General features: G+C 40.5%; 1 protein-coding gene and 1 non-coding gene across 2 annotated transcripts in view; both read right to left on the bottom strand.

Moving 5' to 3' along the window:
• The window catches only part of LOC145401028 (nucleolar protein 10-like), a 259,963-nt gene that overhangs the window by 180,287 nt on the left and 61,617 nt on the right, over positions 1 to 18,059 (bottom strand). The gene's annotated exons all lie outside the window — the stretch shown is intronic.
• Positions 4,721 to 4,839, bottom strand: LOC145403319 (5S ribosomal RNA). The gene has a single exon (XR_013897976.1). It is a non-coding gene; the product is annotated as a 5S ribosomal RNA (ribosomal RNA).

Genomic DNA, 18,059 nt, shown 5'->3' on the forward strand with positions numbered 1-18,059 from the left:
GTATTTGCATTTAACCCGTCATGTCCCGACCGATTATCCACCACTGACTCCCCCCAATCCCGACCATTTTTTTTTTTTTTTTTTTTTTTTTTTTTTTTTTGGGGGGGGGGGCCTCAAACCTCCACTTTTGGTAAGAAACATCGAAAATTCATAGAGAAATCGCTCACTTGAGGTTTAAAATACTCGATACAGCTAGCAGTACTCCTTACTTTACTGAGTTTTCTATCAGGCGGGCTCCAAAGAAAATGAGTTCTATGGGAGCGTAACTATTCCACACCACTCATAAACTGTATTTATTTATTTATTTGGTATGAATTTATATGTAGTACGAGAGTATATTGGTTTTCACATAGTAATATAGGTAATAAGTTCATTGTTTCACTCACTAACACATTAACATACCTGACCTTTTTTGGCGACATTACCTGATCATCATTTCTGACTGTTTCTTCCTCTAATGCTTCGTAAACTTTGTCCTCCACACTGTCATCGATTGGGGAATCACTCTGGCCCTGAATGTCTTTATTGGCCAGGTCTCTGAGAACAGGTGAATTCCGAGACAATGGCGTGTGCAGGGGGGGGGGGCATGCAGGGTAAGGCATTGTCCCTGCCTGGCATCTTGTAGAGGAAGGTGTCCTGTGTATACGTACCAAAAATTGCGCAAAAATTGAAAATTGTGCAAATTATGAATCTTGCAATTGCATGGGACTAGCTGTGACAAAACGTTGCGACGTGCCCATACGTTGACGGGACGCCCCGCGTTAATAAATGGATAAATATATAATAACATGAAGCAACGGTATGTATAGGTACGCTAAGTTTACGGTGTGTCTTGAAGACAGGAGTGGACTGAACTTGTGTGCAGCTGATAAAAGTAAGTTATTCGGACAGAAACAGAGCAACCTGAGGATTCTCATGCAAATATTTATCTATTTTGTTTTTACATTTCTTTACGGACATACTGTTCACAGTATCTGAGGGTAATCTGTTCCAGACAATTACAACCCTGCTGAAGGAGAAGTATTTTGCTTCATGGGACTGGAAACACTTTTCCATAATCTGCAGCCATTACTCCTGGTTTGACTCGACCGGTCTACAGTATTTCAAAATACTTATTCATGTCTAAGTTGTCAGATCCCTTCATGATTTTAAAAACTTCAACAAGGTCACCTCTTAACTTGCATTTCGTCAGACTGAATAATTTAAGTTCTTCAAGGTGCTTCTCAGTTGTGGTATCATTTTTGTGATTCTTCGCTGTATTTTCTCCAATTTTTCTAAGTCCTTTCTGTGGTACAGAGACCAGAACTGCTGTATACACAATACTCAAGATGGGAGCACTAGCAAGCTGTAAAAGGCAAGTCTGACTTTTTCCTATTTAAACTCGAAAGTTCTTCCAATTAAACCAACCAACTTACTTGCAATTTTAACTGCCTCGGTGCACTGCTTACTCGGTTTTAGGTCATCTGATATTATCACACCAGGAACATTTTCATTGTCTGTCTTGATAAATGGATATTGTTCATTTTGTAATTCACATGGATGTTGTTCTTTCCAATATGAAATATTTTGGATTTTTCTATGTTAAATTTCATTTGCCATTTTTCTGCCCAGTTTGCCAATGTATTAAGGTTACTTTGTAACTGCTGCCACTGTAACACTGCAGTTACTTTAATGGTTATTTTAGCATCGTCAGCAAATCTGAATATTTTACAATTTAGACCCTCATCTACGTCATTTATGTAGATAATAAAAAGTATCCGTCCAAGTACTGAGTCCTGGGGAACGCCACTTATCATATTACGGCATTTGGATTCCTTTCCATTTATTACAACTCACTGTTTTCAGTTTGAAAGCCAGTCTTGTAACCATTTCTGCATATTTCCTTTTATTCCATGGGCTTCTATTTTGCTTACAAGGCACTTGTGGGGGACAGTGTCAAATGTTTTTTGAAACTCGAGGTAAATGATATCTAATGCTTTTGAGTCATCATGTGATTTGTAAACATCATGGAAGAAGTCCAATAAGTTGGTTATGTATGAACGTTGATGTCTGCATCCATGCTGCGAGTCTCTAATTATATTGTTTTCTTCTAAATAATTAACTATTTTATTGTTTCAATTAATTTGCACACTACTATGTTAGGCTGATTGGTCTATAATTTCCTGGGTGCGACTTATTTCCTCTTTTGAAAATTGGTTTTACATTTGTTAGTTTTCATTTGCACAGGACTTTCCCAGTATTTAACGATTTATTGAATAAGACAGTGAGTGGCAGCAATAACTCATTTTTTGCTTCTTCGAGAATTCTTGGTAATATTTTATCAAGGTCAGGGGATTTGTTTATGTTTGTATTACTGTATTTATGGCTGAAAGGATACTGCTATTGTGGATAGTGTAGTTGCAGAGAATGGTGCTGTTTGCTTGGTTTATGGGTAGGCTTCTTGTGGTATTTTCTACTGTAAAAACAGATGCAAAGTAATCATTAAGAATGTTCACCATTTCAACCTCATTTTCTGTATGTTTGCCACTGTTTGTTTCCAGAGGGCCTATTGATGTAGTCATAACCATTTTCTTTCTAATATAACCGTAAAATTCTTTAGGATTTGATTTGCATGTATTAGCAAAGTGGATCTCCGGTGCTCTCTCTTGCTTAGTTTTTTAAGTCGTTTTGATGCGCGGCGTAGATTATCGTACACTAATTTATCATCATTATTTTGTGTAGTTTTATATTCATGGTAGGCATGTTTTTTGGCCATTAGGCTACAGTTTCACTGGACCATCACTTCAGTTTACTATTACCAGCTGGACGCCTGTCAAATAGTGGTACACATGACTTCACCGCTTCATAAATTTTTTTGGTGAATATTTCCCATATCTAGTTTATGTCGTCAGTTTCAGCTGCTTGATTCCAATCCGTGGATGTAAGCAGCGCTCTGAGTCTGGTGAAGTCTGTTCTCCAATAGTCTGTAACCTTTTCTTTGCTCTGTTTCTTTAACTTTTTCAGTAGTAATATTAAATGGAATAATTCGATGATCGCTGGAGCTAAACTCAGGTCCGATTTCAACTTTGTTAATTAGGTTATCATTTGTAGTTAGGATGATGTCTAGGATATTGTTTCCTCTAGCTGGATATTCTGTGTATTGGTAAAGGATGCTTTCTTGAAGATTCGCGTAAAGCTCATGTCCTAAGTGAGCAGTTAGCAGCTCACCCCACTTTGTTACTGGTAGACTGAAGTCACAAAAAATTACGCTATGCTCTTGACAACAAATTTCTGCAATTTGATCATAAAGTTTCTCATCTGTGTCAGCTGACTGTGCCAGAGGACGACAGACGAGACATACATTCATTTTATGCAATTTAATATTCAGCTGAACATAACTGGCATCTCTGTTGGTACTACTGAGTTTGGATAGCACAAGGGGGTGGAGACTAGTTTTTAAGTATGGTAAAACACCGCCACCAGCACAGTGTGGTCGCTCACAGCTGAAAATACTGTACCCTGTTAAAGAGTATTCTGCTAAAGTCACCCATGACTCTGTGATGCCAATGATGTCATAATTTTTCTAGGTAAATAAGAGATTCTAAATCCTCATATTCGTTCCACAGACTATGTGTGTTAACATAGCAGACTCTAATTCTGTCCCAAATAGTTGATGAACTGACTTGATGGGTATTTACGTTGAGGCTGCTGCTCCCAGATGCTCTGCGTTTTTTTATTTGAAGAGTGCAACTTTTTCAAGTAAAAGCCTACCTAACCGTGCCACTCCTATTGAGTTCAAATGGAGACCATCTTTCTGGGAAAGAATATATTGATCGTAGAACTGGCTCCCACAGATTGACATAGTTGACTCCTTCTTGCATGCAGAGAGATTTTAGACGGTTGCCTGTGCTGAAGGCCTTGTTGTAGAAGCTATTTTCTGCACTGACCCTTGGGAGTATGCTGGATATTATTATATTTGTGGACTTTGTTTTAAATTACTTGATCGTCTCAAGATACTTTGCTAGCAATTCCACCGATCTGTTGTGCTTCAAATCATTTCTACCGACATGAATGGCGTACAGAGTTTTATCATTTGCGTCTTTTGTTACCTCATAGCAGGCTCCTGTAATATCACACAGTCCACCTCCTGGAAAACAGTACCTCTTTCTGCTGCTGGGAACGCGTCCACAAAATTTCTCCAGCTGACCGCGTACAATGGAGTTCCCAATAATCCTTGTTTCTTCAGTCTCGTCAGCTGCTCCAGCAAGGATCTGGTAGCCACTGTGCGTAGTTATGGGGAGGTGCTTACTTGTACCTTTTACTGGTTTTGTGCCATTTCTTACTCTAGTAAAGGGGTCTCCACTTGGCGAGGGAAGTATGGAATCTCTGGGGGAGGAAGGTGCACTATAGTTTCTGACTGTCTGATGGGCAGGGGCTGGTATGGGCTCGGTTAACATGCATCTTCCTTCCTGAATATTGTCACATGTGCTACTACAAACTCTTTCAGTGTCTCAAACTCTGCCTTGAGTTCCCTGTAATTTCTCCGCAATTCAGCTAAGCCTTCTTCAAGGTCTTTCCTCATGATGCATAGTTTGCACACAGGAAATGAAAAGTTTTTCATTCATTCATTCATTGCCAGATGCCATGCATCCCAAATGGGGTGGCCAAGGGCTTAGAGTTAATTGTTTTACAGGGAGGGGCACTAATCCTCCACCAACCCCACTTGACACGTAGGGAGTTATGCCACCAGCATCTGGTGTTCCCAGGCAGTCACCCATCCAAGTACTAACCAGACCCAACATTGCTTAACTTCGCTGATCGGACGGGAAGCGGTGTACTCAACGTGGTATGACCGTTGGCAATGAAAAGTAATCCGAAAAATATTGACGAGCAAAATAACCAGTACACTCCTGGCAGGTTTTCAACATGGACGGCATTGTGGGAGTTAATATTTCTATAATACCATGAAAAGAAAAGAAAAAAATACAACTGGATAAGAATATTATTATAAATGTATAATTTACCCTATACTGTAGATGAAATACTGACTCACTAGGGAGATACACTCTCCATATACAGTAATCCCTGTAATAACCAGACGTCCAATTCCCGGACATTCTGGGCCTGGGCCTTCAGAACCCCAAAATAGCCAAAAAATGAAAAAAAAAATCCCCCTCCCCCCTCAAAAAAAAAAAAAAAAAAAAAAAAAAAAAAAAAAAAAAATCCCACTCATAATTTGAAATTGGCGCACGGCGCCGAACAGCTGGGTTTACAAACGGCCGCCAGCCCCCTGCTGTTCCTCCCCCCTCCCCAGTTACCACCTAACTACAAGACATGAGGTCTATTACTGGGTTTCTATTACTATTACTATTAATTTCAATTGCTCTCTATTATATTATAATTACTGTAGTAGTCATCTATTACTATTACTTGGTCATTATTAGTATTACTATTACTATTAATATATTATTTATGATAAAAGTATTAATTAAATTGAAAATGGTTTTTATTTTCATTATCGATGGGAGGCTGTTCCACTAAATGCACAAGTGTGTCTAGATCACCTGATGGCCTGTTGACCACTCTCCATTCTGCACGGTCTCCTGTGATGTACCTGCAGCTTGGAGAGCAGCCAACAGGTAACCAAGGTGAGAAGGCTGTTTTTATTGATTATGGTAAAAGGTATTAAAGAAGTGTCAGTAATGGGAAAGTAATATACAATTATCTATTACTTTGCCTTCTATTACTATTACAATTATTATTACAGTAAGGAACTTGCAATCTATTACTATTATTTTGAAAACCCTATACTAGTCTATTATTATTACTATTGCATATTACTATTACCCCATGTCTGCTAACTACCATCGTGGTTAGATGCTCATCGCAATGGATGCCACACATGCTCGTTTTTGTGAATAAACAGTGAATAAACTGCAATACCTCGCCACTAGACCAATGGGAATTTACAGTTTTAAGAAATTAGAATTTAGAGGGCAAAGTATTAAGTGTGGAGTGCAAACTGGCGGTTGAAACTGGCTTGGCACAATTAAGAACAGAATGTGCAGTGTTAAACAAGTATAATTCACAGTGCAAAGAATTAAGTGCAGCACAACACTGGATTACCGTATGTGCTTCAAGAACATTTTCACCACTGCCAGAGCCTTAGAGAAGGCAGCCACAGACATACTGTAAGTACCTTGTACACTGCTAAATATTTTCCAGACTCACTTCCAATTCCTCATTCTCTAGTTCCATTTCACTTATTTAATGCTTTATGTCCATTATTGGTGTGAATAGGGTCTTAAATAGATGCTATGCATGTCCAGTAGGGAGCTCTTTACATAGCTATCAAAGTTAGGCTGGGTTAGGGCCAAGAGGTACCAGTCCAGGAGACAGGGGCCTAATATCCGGACAAAACCAATCCCCGGACATGCCTTTGGCTCTATTACATTGGATATTGGAAAGATTACTCTATTACCTTCCTTTACCAGTGAAAAAAGATTTGAAAAACCACTTACTGTGATATTATCTAATTTACCATGAAATGTAGAAATATGCCATAAACTTATTCACTGAAAAGAATAATAGAATGACAGGAAAAATCAAAATAAAATGTTGCTACACTCAGCAAATAATTGTTTATAAGGTGTATCAACTATTTTACTGGTGAAACAACATACACACAGTTAACACACAATTGTATTTTTATACACAAGACAATGGTAATCAATTCCACCAAAACAGCAAGCAACCAATCATACAGTAAAGTAATCCCTCCAAGATCCGACGTAATAGAGCCAGGGGCACGTCCGGGAAGTGGGTTTGCCCAGGACTTGGGAAAAATGCCCCTGGACAGGTACTTATAGACCCCAACCCAACCTAACTTTGAAAGCCACCTAAATAACTCCCTACTGGACATGCACAGCACCTATTTAAGACCCTATTCACATAAATATGGGACAGAAACCATAAAATAAATCAAAAGGAACCAAAGAGTGAGAAATTAGAAGTGAGTATGGAAAATATTTAGCAGTGTATAGGGTACTTATGACACGTCCGTGACTGTCGTGAAGATTAACCCGCCTCCTCTATGGCTCTGACAGTGGTGAAGGTGCCCTTGAAGCACGTACAGTAATGCAGCGTTGTGCTGCACTTAATTTTTTGCACTGCGAATTATGATAGTTTAACATGGCACATTCTGTTCTTACTTGCACCACTCCAATTGCAACATGCCAGTGCACTCTGCACTTAATTCTTTGCACTCTGAATTCTGATTTTTTAACACTGCACAATTTTGTAAATTCTCACGTGGTCTGGTGGCAAGGTATTGAAGTTTATTCACTGTCCACCATAAAAGCGAGCATGTGGGCAGCCATGACGAGAAGCATGCCGTCACAACAATATGTAGGAGGGAAGTGCGGAGGATGCAGGGGTGCTCTTGCAGATGTTACCAGAACTATGCACCAAAACACAGCTGTTTGTCACCACGCGGCAAATTTAGAGTAGGGCTATTTTTTTTTTTTTTTTTTTTTACCATCTGAGGGCAGGGACATGGAATGTGAGAGGAGTGAATGATGAAGTGAGAGAGAGAGAGAGATTGTTCAGGTGCTTGAGGATGCAAGAGTGGATATATGTGGATTGACTGAAACTAAGTGGTAAGGTGAAAGGGTGAGAGAATGGGAATATGGTTTAGGTATTTGTGCGGGAGTTAATGAGAATGAAAGGGCAAGAGAGGGAGTATGTCTGATGATAAGCAAGAAGTGGAAGGAGAATATGAGAGTATGGAACAGTGGGTGCAAGGATTGTTTCGGTGAGGATGAAAGTAGGTATACAAGCATGGGCGATTGTATGTGTATATGCTCCGACAGAGGACTGAGTGGCAAGAGTGAAAGATGAGTTCTGGGCGAGAGTAGAAGCATGTATGCACAAATTCGAGAGGAGCGAGAGAGTGCTTTTGATTGGAGACATGAATGGCAAAGTTGGGAATGGACAAGTGGATGGAGTGGTCCGTCAGTGGGGTGTGCCAGCTGAAGTAGATGGGAATGGTAGGTATTTGGTGGACATCTGGGCTTGTAAGGGGTTGGCAATAGCCAACACCTACTTTCGGCATAAGATGATCCACTGGTATACATGGAGAGTAATGAGAAGGATGGATGGTGAACTTGTTGAATGAAAGGCAATGACAGACTACGTGTGAGTGGATGAGTGAATGAGAAGACAAATGTTGGATGCAAGAGTGTGGAGAGGGTGGGGGAATGGAGTCTCGGACCATCACTTAGTGATGGCCAAGGTAAAGCTGCAAAGAAAATGGTTGAAGAGACAAAGGGGAAGACAGGAGGAAACAGCTCCTGTGAGAAGAGTGGAGAATTTGCAAGATAGTGGGAAAATGGCAGAGTATAAGAGCAAAGTGGAAGAAAGATTGGGAAGGTATGAGCTAGAGCAGATGGAAGGGGTGGAAGACGTATGTAAGATATTCATGGAAGAGATAGGCACAGCATGTGTGGTGGTTTGTGGAGTGAGGAGGAGATGCAGGGGTGTGCAAGGGACAACACGGTGGAATGATGAGGTGAAACGAGTTGTGGAACAAAAGAAGAAGGAATATTAGTGAATGGTTAGCGAGTAGAGGTAGGGGAGAAGGTGAGAGAGAGAAGAGAGTAGTATATGTGAGCAGGAGAAGGGAGGTGAAGAGACTAGTGAAGGAGAGTAAGAAGAAAGTGGATGAAGAGTTTGGGAGGAATATGAGTGTGAAATGGAGGGAGAGTAAGAAATTGTTTTGGAAGGAAATAAAGAAAGTAAGGCAGTGTGAAAGGGGATATAGTAGGGGAGTGAAAGATAGGAATAAGAGATTGTTGGTGGAGAAGAGAGAGAAATTGAGGAAATGGAAGGAGCACTTTGAGGATTTGTTGAATGTAGAGAGTGAGAGCAGTGCGAGTATAAGTGGTTGGGGAGTGGCTGGGAGAAGAAAAGATGAGAGGAGGGAGGAAGAGATCAGTAGGGCGGAAGAAGTTGATGCAATGAAGAAATTCAAGTTGGGAAAGGCCCCAGGAATTGATGGAGTGTGTGGTGAAATGCTGAGGTATAGGGGTGAGACTGTTGTGGAGTGGATATGGAAGTTGTGTAGACTGGCTTGGGAAGAGGGAAGGGTTCCAGGGGACTGGAAATCAGGTATAACTGTTCCTTTATACAAAGGAAAAGGGGAGAGAGAAGTATGTGGTAACCATAGGGGTATTTGCCTTCCCAGTGTAACTGGAAAAATATATGGTAGAATACTCATTGATAGGGTTAGGCATATGGCAGAGGAGCTAGTTGGAGAAGAACAAGTGGGATTTAGGAAGGGAACAGGGTGTGTAGATCAGATATTTGTTCTAAGATGTTTAGTGGAGAAGTATCTAGAGAAGGGAAAGAAAGTGTAAGCTGCCTTCATGGACTTGGAGAAAGCTTATGACAGTATAGATATGCAAGGTATGTGGAAGGTATTAAGAATATATGGGGTGGAGAGGAAATTGTTGAGTGCTGTGAAGAGTATGTACGAAGGAGCTAGGGCTACGGTGCGAGTGGATGGTGAGCTGAGTGAGTTCTTTGATCTCAATGTGGGACTGAAACAGGTTGTGTGATGTCTCCATAGCTGTTTAATATATATATGGATGGGGTTGTAAAGGATGTGCAAGGTAGGGCAGTGGATGTGGGGGTGGCTCTAATGAATGAAGGTGAGATTTGGAATATTCTGGTGTTACTGTTTGCTGATGATACAGTACTGTTGAATGAAGATGAATGGGAGTTGCAAGGTTTGGTGAATGAGTTTGGGACAGTGTGTAGGAGGAGGAATCTGAAAGTTAATGTAAACAAAAGTAAAGTTATGGTGTCTGAGAGGAATGAAGTCACAGAATGTCCAGTGAGGTTGGATGGTGAGGATATGGAGAATGTGAGTGCATTCAAGTGATGAGTAGGGATGGAACTTTGGGGGATGAAGCGCGTGAAAGGGTACAGCAGGGAAGGAAGGTTGTTGGTTCACTGAAAAGCAGTGATGAGAAATAGGGAGGTGAGTATGGAAGTTAAGAAGTCACTGCATGATAGTACTGTGATCCCTACCCTGATGTATGGAAGCGAGGTGTGGACCTTGCAAGAGGGGAACATGTCAAGAGTGAGAGCAGTGGAAATGAGTTACCTGGGAGGAGCATGTGGAGTGACATGGAGGGACAGGTTGACGAATGAAGAAGTGAAAGAAAGTTGTGGGGTGGATGTGGATGTGGTTGAGAAGATTAGGAGAAATAAACTGAGGTGGTTTGGACATGTGGAGATAATGGATAATGAAAGACTGACTAAGAGGGTGTATGTAGGTGAGGTGGAGGGAGGGAGAGGGAGGGGTAGACCGAGGATGAGGTGGAGGGATGGAGTTGAGAGGTATATGAGGGGGGGGGGAGTTGGGGGGAGGGTAGTCAAATGGTAGGTGACAGAGCAACTTGGAGGCGTTTTGTCTGTGGCCACCCTGTACGGGATTAAGGCGTCAGGCTATAGATAGATACATAGATTTTGATGCTTTTGGGTCATTTTTGGACCCAAGCCCAAAACTTGCGGGACTTGGGCATCTGGGTCTTAAAGGGATTACTGTACTTAGACCTTACAGCACCAAATGTAAACACCTGATGGTCAGAAACCACAGTCCAAACAAAAGAATGCTCTATTAGATGAATACACTTTCAATATACTAACACCACTGACAAGTATAAAAAGATAATCTACTAGATATGGCACTGTTCTAACTTACCTTGAGCTGTGGGAAAAATACACTATAAAATGACCGAGATCAAAACAACAAGCAGGAAAACAATACCAAAGGCAAGGTAACAAAGAAGACAACTGGAATGGCGAATGATTTACACCTTCAACACACTCAAAAACTTTTGCATGCTAGTTATTTTATAAAGTACTTAACACAGGGAAAATATGTCTGAGACTCCTATACACAGATCTATTCACTTTTACACTGATAAATACACCACCTGGTTGGTAAATCACTGGATGGTGAGGAAAGCTGCAGAGCATGTCTTGACAATATGGCTGCTGGTGAATGCAGAGCAGCAGCAGCAGCAGTAGAGGAGAAGGAGAAGGAGGAGGAGGAGGAGGAGGAGGAGGAGGAGGAGGAGGAGGAGGAGGAGGAAGAAGAAGAAGAGGAGGAGGAGGAGGAGGAGGAGGAGGAGGAGGAGGAAGAGGAGGAGGAGGACGACGATGACGACTTACCAAATACAGTGTGGGCTCCACCATATTATGGACACCACAATAAAGAAGAAAACAAGAACATGCAAATTTGAAAGGATCCCTCACACAGAGGTTTCAAACCACTTTCAACCAGACCTTTGGAAAGCAGCAAGTTGGAAGCTGCACCATGACAATGCACATGTCCAATCTTCTCAACGGATTCAGGAATTTTTGGCCAAGAACAACATTCAACAGGTCCAGCAAGCTTACCAGACATGGCGTCATGCTACTTTCGATTATTACCGAAGCTCAAAACTCCACTGAAGGGTTCCCGATTTGAGACGAAAGAAGAGATCATGACAAATATGACAAAGAGACCTGCAGGGAGTAGACTATAGCACCAGTTGAGCAAGGTGGTGCTCCTAAGGTGGATGAAATGCTAATGACAGGGAGAGCCGGAGCTCCCGTTTCATCAGTCCTCAGGACTAGCTCCTGACCATCCCCTTTTGCTGAACTTTTTCAGTGTTTCAGTAACACAGCAAGCCACCACATTCTCCAATACAAGTTTATTTAACTGTTAACAACAAAGTACACACGCATTACACACTACAGTTCCCATTATAATTCAACCAAAATGACGTCACATAATCAAGCCTTGGGGTCCCCGGGAGGGGGACCACAAATGCCCCCACCATTCGCCCCTCTCCCGGCAACGACCCCATTACATGCCTGGAACCACTGTCTGACTCACTTCTTCATTTCTGCAACATTCGCAGCCTTTCCTCTAACTTTCTCTCTGCTGAGCACCATCTCTTCTCCTTTAAACCTCACCTTCTCTTCCTAATTGAGACTCAGCTGTCTGAGGCAACTGACAGCAAACTCTTCTCTGTATCCTCCTATTTTCTCTACTCATTACAAAGCCAAAGGTGGCCCTTGTGTATCTGTACACAACGATTTATCTTGCTCTTGCATTCCCGAACTTGATTCTTCTGAATTCTCTACTCTCTGGCTTCGGATTTCCTGTCATTCTCTGACTAAATATATCTGTGCTGTTTACTTATACCCTAATTCTACTGACTATGAAAAATTTAATTGGATTACCTTACTTCTACGACTGAACACATCCTATTCATTTCTCCTTTCTCTGAAATCTCCATTATAGGATACTTCAATGTTCACCACACCTTTCACTCTCCTCTCCTTTAACTGATTCACCTGGTGAGCAAACCTACATCTTTTCTATCCTTAATGACCTACAGCACCTTGTACAGCACCCTACCCATATCCTTGACTGCCTTGGAGGAAGTTCAAACATACCTACCTCTTCCTTAAAACTAATGCTTCTGCTTACACTGTTAATCTTTCCTCTCCGTTGGGCTCCTCTGACCACAACCTTATCAACTTAACCCATCCTATCACTCCAGTAAGACCTGTGGACCCTCCAAAGAAACATCAGTTTGGCACTTCGGAGCTGCTGATGGGAAGGCTCTCAGGCAGTACTTCTTTGATTTCCCTGGAATGATTACTGCTTCCAAAGCCATGAACCATCTCAGCGAGCCATGCGCATTATGGAGGTTATTCTTTTAGGCATGGAAGCATACATTCCTTTCTCATATCATTTGACTAATGCACAGAAACCTTGGTTTTATCATGCTTGTTCTAATGCTGTTAACAACAAGGATAAGGCCTACAAAAGGTGCTGGAGCCAACCCATCTCTGAATCTCATCTTTTTAATGTTTCTGCCCGGAATCATGCTAGGTCTGTTCTTCACTCTGCTGAAAATAAATTCACCCATATTAAATGCTCTGAACTCTCCAACTTGACTTCCTTCCGCTCCTTCTGGCACCTTGCCTAAAACCTTTCTAACAACTTTATCTCATTATCCTTACCCTCTCTTTTTCATTCTGATGGCTCTGTACAGGCATGGGTATGATTATATAATTATAAATAAAAAAAATCATAATCCAGGGCTCTGATTGTGTAATCATAATCAAATCATAATAAAAAATTAGGCAAGCAGCGTAATCATAATCAAATCATAATAAAAAAAGTATGCTGCAGCATTAATCATAATCAAATCATAATCATATTTTTCCTGACAATTATCAATTATAATGTTATTATAATGTGATTATTGTGATTGTTTGTATTTTCCATGGAGCAGTTTTCTTTCAAGTAAATTAGCCAGTTACATACATGTTTTAAAAGCTTAGCAGTGCACCACCTCACATGTTTGTACTTGTTTATCTCCCATGATATATCAGTCAAATACACACAGAGCCTATATATGTTAGAACAAGCTTGAAATATATGGCACCACCCAACACGTTTGGACATGCACATGCTGCTGACCATATAAGGCAGACATCTGGTAGAGACTCATCACTCCATTCCAGTCCCCAACAAGTACATCTCCATATCATCACGGGGCCACCAATACTGGACTATTTTCATGGCAGCTCCAACTACTCAAGTGAAACGGAAATGCAAGCACTGACAAGTTTGTTAGTGGTAGCATTCAACGGACTTCAAATTTCCACACTCACATGAAGGTAAGATAATTTATAATTGTATCATTATGTACAGTACTAACAACTTTCTATAGGAAATGAGTTAAGCTGCTTGTTAATACTGTACTATTCTACAGTGATGGATCTACATTCAGACCTGGGATTCAACCATATGACTGTGATCAGTAGGACTCATGTTAATCACATGGTCCTGAATTCAATCCCAGGAGGATTGCTTCATATTAGATTACTTGTATTTGCATCCCAAACCAATGACATCTGTAAACTGCCTCTGGATCTCTAATGGTAAGGGGAGAATGTGTATAAAATTGTGTTCACTATCTTCCACGTAGTCATATGGTTAAATCGTTCAGATTCACATGGATATGCTGGAATACTGTCACTATGTATCACCTCTTACTGCCACATTTCTGCATGCATTGTAGGTATACTAAATTTATGATGCTTAAGTGTTTAAAGAAATGGCATTAAATAAAATGCATATAAAGGATACAAGCCACACACCAATACAGTTGAGAGTGCTAATTGGGAGAACACAATAATTGATGGCAAAATAACTGGTGCTCTTGGATAACAATGTATAAATTAGTGTGTCCGCCAAACAAATAACACAAAGTCCGCTGTGTGTGTGTGTGTGTGTGTGTGTGTGTGTGTGTGTGTGTGTGTGTGTGTGTATTTACCTATTTGTAGTATACAGGAATTGAGCAATGCTCATGTTGTCCTGTCTCCATATCCACATTTATCAAGTCTACCTTTACACAAATCAATGTTTTTCTCATGCATCACCTCTTTGTCTAAGTTGTTCCAAATATTTAAGTATTTACCTAATATACCTAATTGTGATATACACAGAATGTACTATGCTCGTGTGTTTCCGTCGCTGTTTCTCAAAAAGTCAAATTTAGCTTTAAACTTGTTTAAGTTTTTAGACTGGACGATCTCTTTGTCCAGGCTATTCCATAAGTCTATACTTCTGTAAGGAAAGCTATATTTCTTGATATCCTTCAAGCAGCTTGACTTTTTCAATTTCATTCCGTGCCCTCTTGTTGCTCTCTTATCCCATACAAACAGATCTTCTCTGTCAATTTTATCTACTCCCACCATGGTCCTGAACACTGCAATCATGTCTCCCCTCTTTCTCCTTTCCTCTAAGGAAGGCAAATCCAGTTTTTCCAGCCTCTCTCTGTATGACAGGTCTGTCAGACTGAGGACCATCTTGGTTGCTGTTCTTTGTATTCTCTCAATCTTGTTTATATCTTTCTTTTTGTGTGGGAACCACACTACCGCTGCATATTCTAACCTGGGGCAGATCATGGCCACTATCAATTTTTCATCATCTCCTCATCCATATAATGAAATGCTACTCTTATGTTAGTCAAGAGTTTATAAGTCTCTCCAACTATCTTGTTAATGTGCTTTTCTGGTGACAAACTATCTTGGACCAGCACTACCAAATCTTTCTCTTCTCCCCTTTTTGTGATTAATTCATTACCCAACAAATAATTCAGTGATGGCCTCCTGGTACTTTAACCCATTTCCAATATTTTACATTTCTTTACATTAAATTTCATTTCCCACTTCCGGCTCCAATTGTGTATTCTATCCAGATCCTCCTGCAGTATTTTACAATCCTCCTCAACCTCTACCTTCCTCAAGATCTTTACATCATCAGCAAACAGACTTGCATAACTATTCACTCCATCTACCATATCATTTACGTAAATCAGGAACATTACTGGCGCCAACACCGAGCCTTGAGGGACTCCCCTTGTTACTTCCCTCCATCCAGACATCCTATCCTTTATTACTGTCCTCATTTGTCTGTCTCTCAAAAAGTCTCTCATGCATTCCAGAAGTTTCCCCTTCAGTCCTCCTATATATTCTAGTTTCCATATTAGTCTCTTATGAGGTACCTTGTCAAAGGCCTTCTCTAAGTCTAAGTACACACAATTCACTCAACCATCTCTCTCCTGTACCACGTCAATTGCTCTTGAGTAAAAGCTGAACAAGTTAGAAACACATGACCTTCCACTTCTGAATCCAAACTGGCATTCAGCCAAAATATTCATCTCTTCCAGATATTTTATCCATCTGTCTTTCAGGATTCTCTCACACAATTTTGCGACCATGCTGGTTAGAGACACTGGTCTATAATTCAGGGAATCTTCCCTGTTTCCTCCCTTGTAAATTGGTACCACATTTGCCCTCTTCCATTCTTGTGGCACTTTCCCCTCTTCCAGTGAGCATACAATTAAGCTGTGAATTTTATCCGCCAGTTGTTCTCTGCATTCCTTCAGTACCCAATTAGAAATTCCATCAGGTCCTGGGGCTTTCCTTACATCTTGAGTTTCCAGTAATTTATACACTTCCTGTACCTCCACTTTTATATCTTTTATCACCGGAACATTTCTAATCACTCCCTCCCCTTCCACAAGCTCCTTTTCTTTAGTGAAAACTGACTGGAAACATTTGTTCATTATTTCTGCTTGCATTGCCGCATCCTTAAAGACCTCTCCTTCTACTTTCAGTTTGGTGATTCCTTCCTTTTGTTTCAGTTTGGGATTAACAAATCTATAAAACAGTTTGGGCTCATCCTTGCATTTGTCTATTATTCCTTTTTCAAAATTCCTTTCTTCTTCTCTACGTATTCTTGTGTATTCATTTCTTGTTCTTTTATATTCTTCCTTTATTCTGTTGTTACCTCTCTTTCTAAAATTGTTCCACGCCTTATCTCTCTCTTTTTTTGCTATCATACACCTTCTATTAAACCACTCCTTTTTCCTGTTTTCTTTCCCTCTTACTCTTGGTACAAATTTTCCCACTCCCAAATTATAGAGGTCTAGAAAGATATCCAACTTCCTCTGTATCTCTCGTTTCTCTGAATTTTCTCCAATCCGCATTTTCAAAAAAGTTTCTCAATCCTGTAAAATTTGCTTTCCCAAAGTTGTATCTTCCCTGTCTATGAAGCTAGTCTCTTGGCTCCACGTTCCCTATTAACATCTGGAACTCAATGACCACATGATCACTTTTTCCTAAAGGACAGAGATATTTCAATGATTCTATTACATCGGCTTCTTTGGTGAACAGTAAATCTAACCTTGCTGGTGTGTCCTCACCTCGAAACCGTGTCTCTTCTTTGACCCATTGCGTCATCACATTATTCATTATTATATTTAATAACATAGTGCCCCACGAATCCTCGCCGCCTCCCGAGTACCATTCCTCCCAGTTCACCTCTTTACAGTTAAAGTCACCCACCGAAGTTATATTATTGCTTTTCTCAATTATTTTTTGCAAACAGCTAGCCATATCTGACAACATCTCATGGTATTCGTCATCCTTCCATGCTCTCGTCTTTGGGGGAACCCTACCGCCATATCTCTCTTAACATTCTCTTCAGTTTCTAATTTCATATATATCACTTCAGCCCTGCCTACTCCCATTTCCACAGTACAGTAGAACCTCTCTAGTTCGGACTATACGGGGGGAAGGGTTGTCCGAATTAGCAGATTGTCCGGACCATCAGGGTAATCTCATTCATGAGTTTTCCTGCAGGAACACCAGCCTCTAGTTTATCCAGTATTTTCACTTTACCTGCAATACTTAGTGTTACATGCTTCCTTTTAACACCTTTATTCATTGCAGAAGCTACACTTGCATTAGGGGGCATGGTAAGGAGGATTAACTTTTGAAATACGGCGTAAAAATATAAATGGTCGGTGAAGTAGATGATGGAATGAATGCTAGCGTGTGTTTAAACAGGCGCCCATGTTACGACCTAGCATGATCTGAGACTAAACAAGTGACGATCGCTTTCCGCACCGATACTGAGAATGACTTTAGAATTATTTTCAACATATTTTTTGGAGTTTATTGTTTTTAAATTTTGTCCGAATTAACAGAAATCCAGATTAACAGGGTCCGGACCAAAGAGGTTCTACTGTACCTACATTTATGTTGTTCTTCACTGCTATCATCACTCCTCCTCCCTTTTTTTCTTTTCTGTCTTTTCTCCACAGTTTGTATTTACCATCTCCCAAATGAACATCAATATCTTCTATTAATTTGGTCTCTACAAAGCACATGACATCAGGTTCATGTTCTCTCAAGAAATCGTTAATTTCAATCCTTGTCGATATGAAACCATCAACATTAGTATATATCACCTTCAAATTATTTTTGACATTTTTAATACCCTCTTCTCTCCTACTCTCTGTCCGTACCACTTCCTCAGCTTCTGATCTTTCACAGCCATCCCCTTTAGTTTCCTTCACTTCTATTTCCTTACGTACCACTTCCTTACTTTCATATCCAATACTCTCCAAAAAAGAGTATTACATTCTTCCTCT

This window comes from Coenobita brevimanus, chromosome 6 (genome assembly GCF_032717465.1).
Source record: "Coenobita brevimanus isolate Jiangsu-jjx chromosome 6, ASM3271746v2, whole genome shotgun sequence".
In the NCBI taxonomy this organism is placed as follows: Eukaryota; Metazoa; Arthropoda; class Malacostraca; order Decapoda; family Coenobitidae; genus Coenobita; species Coenobita brevimanus.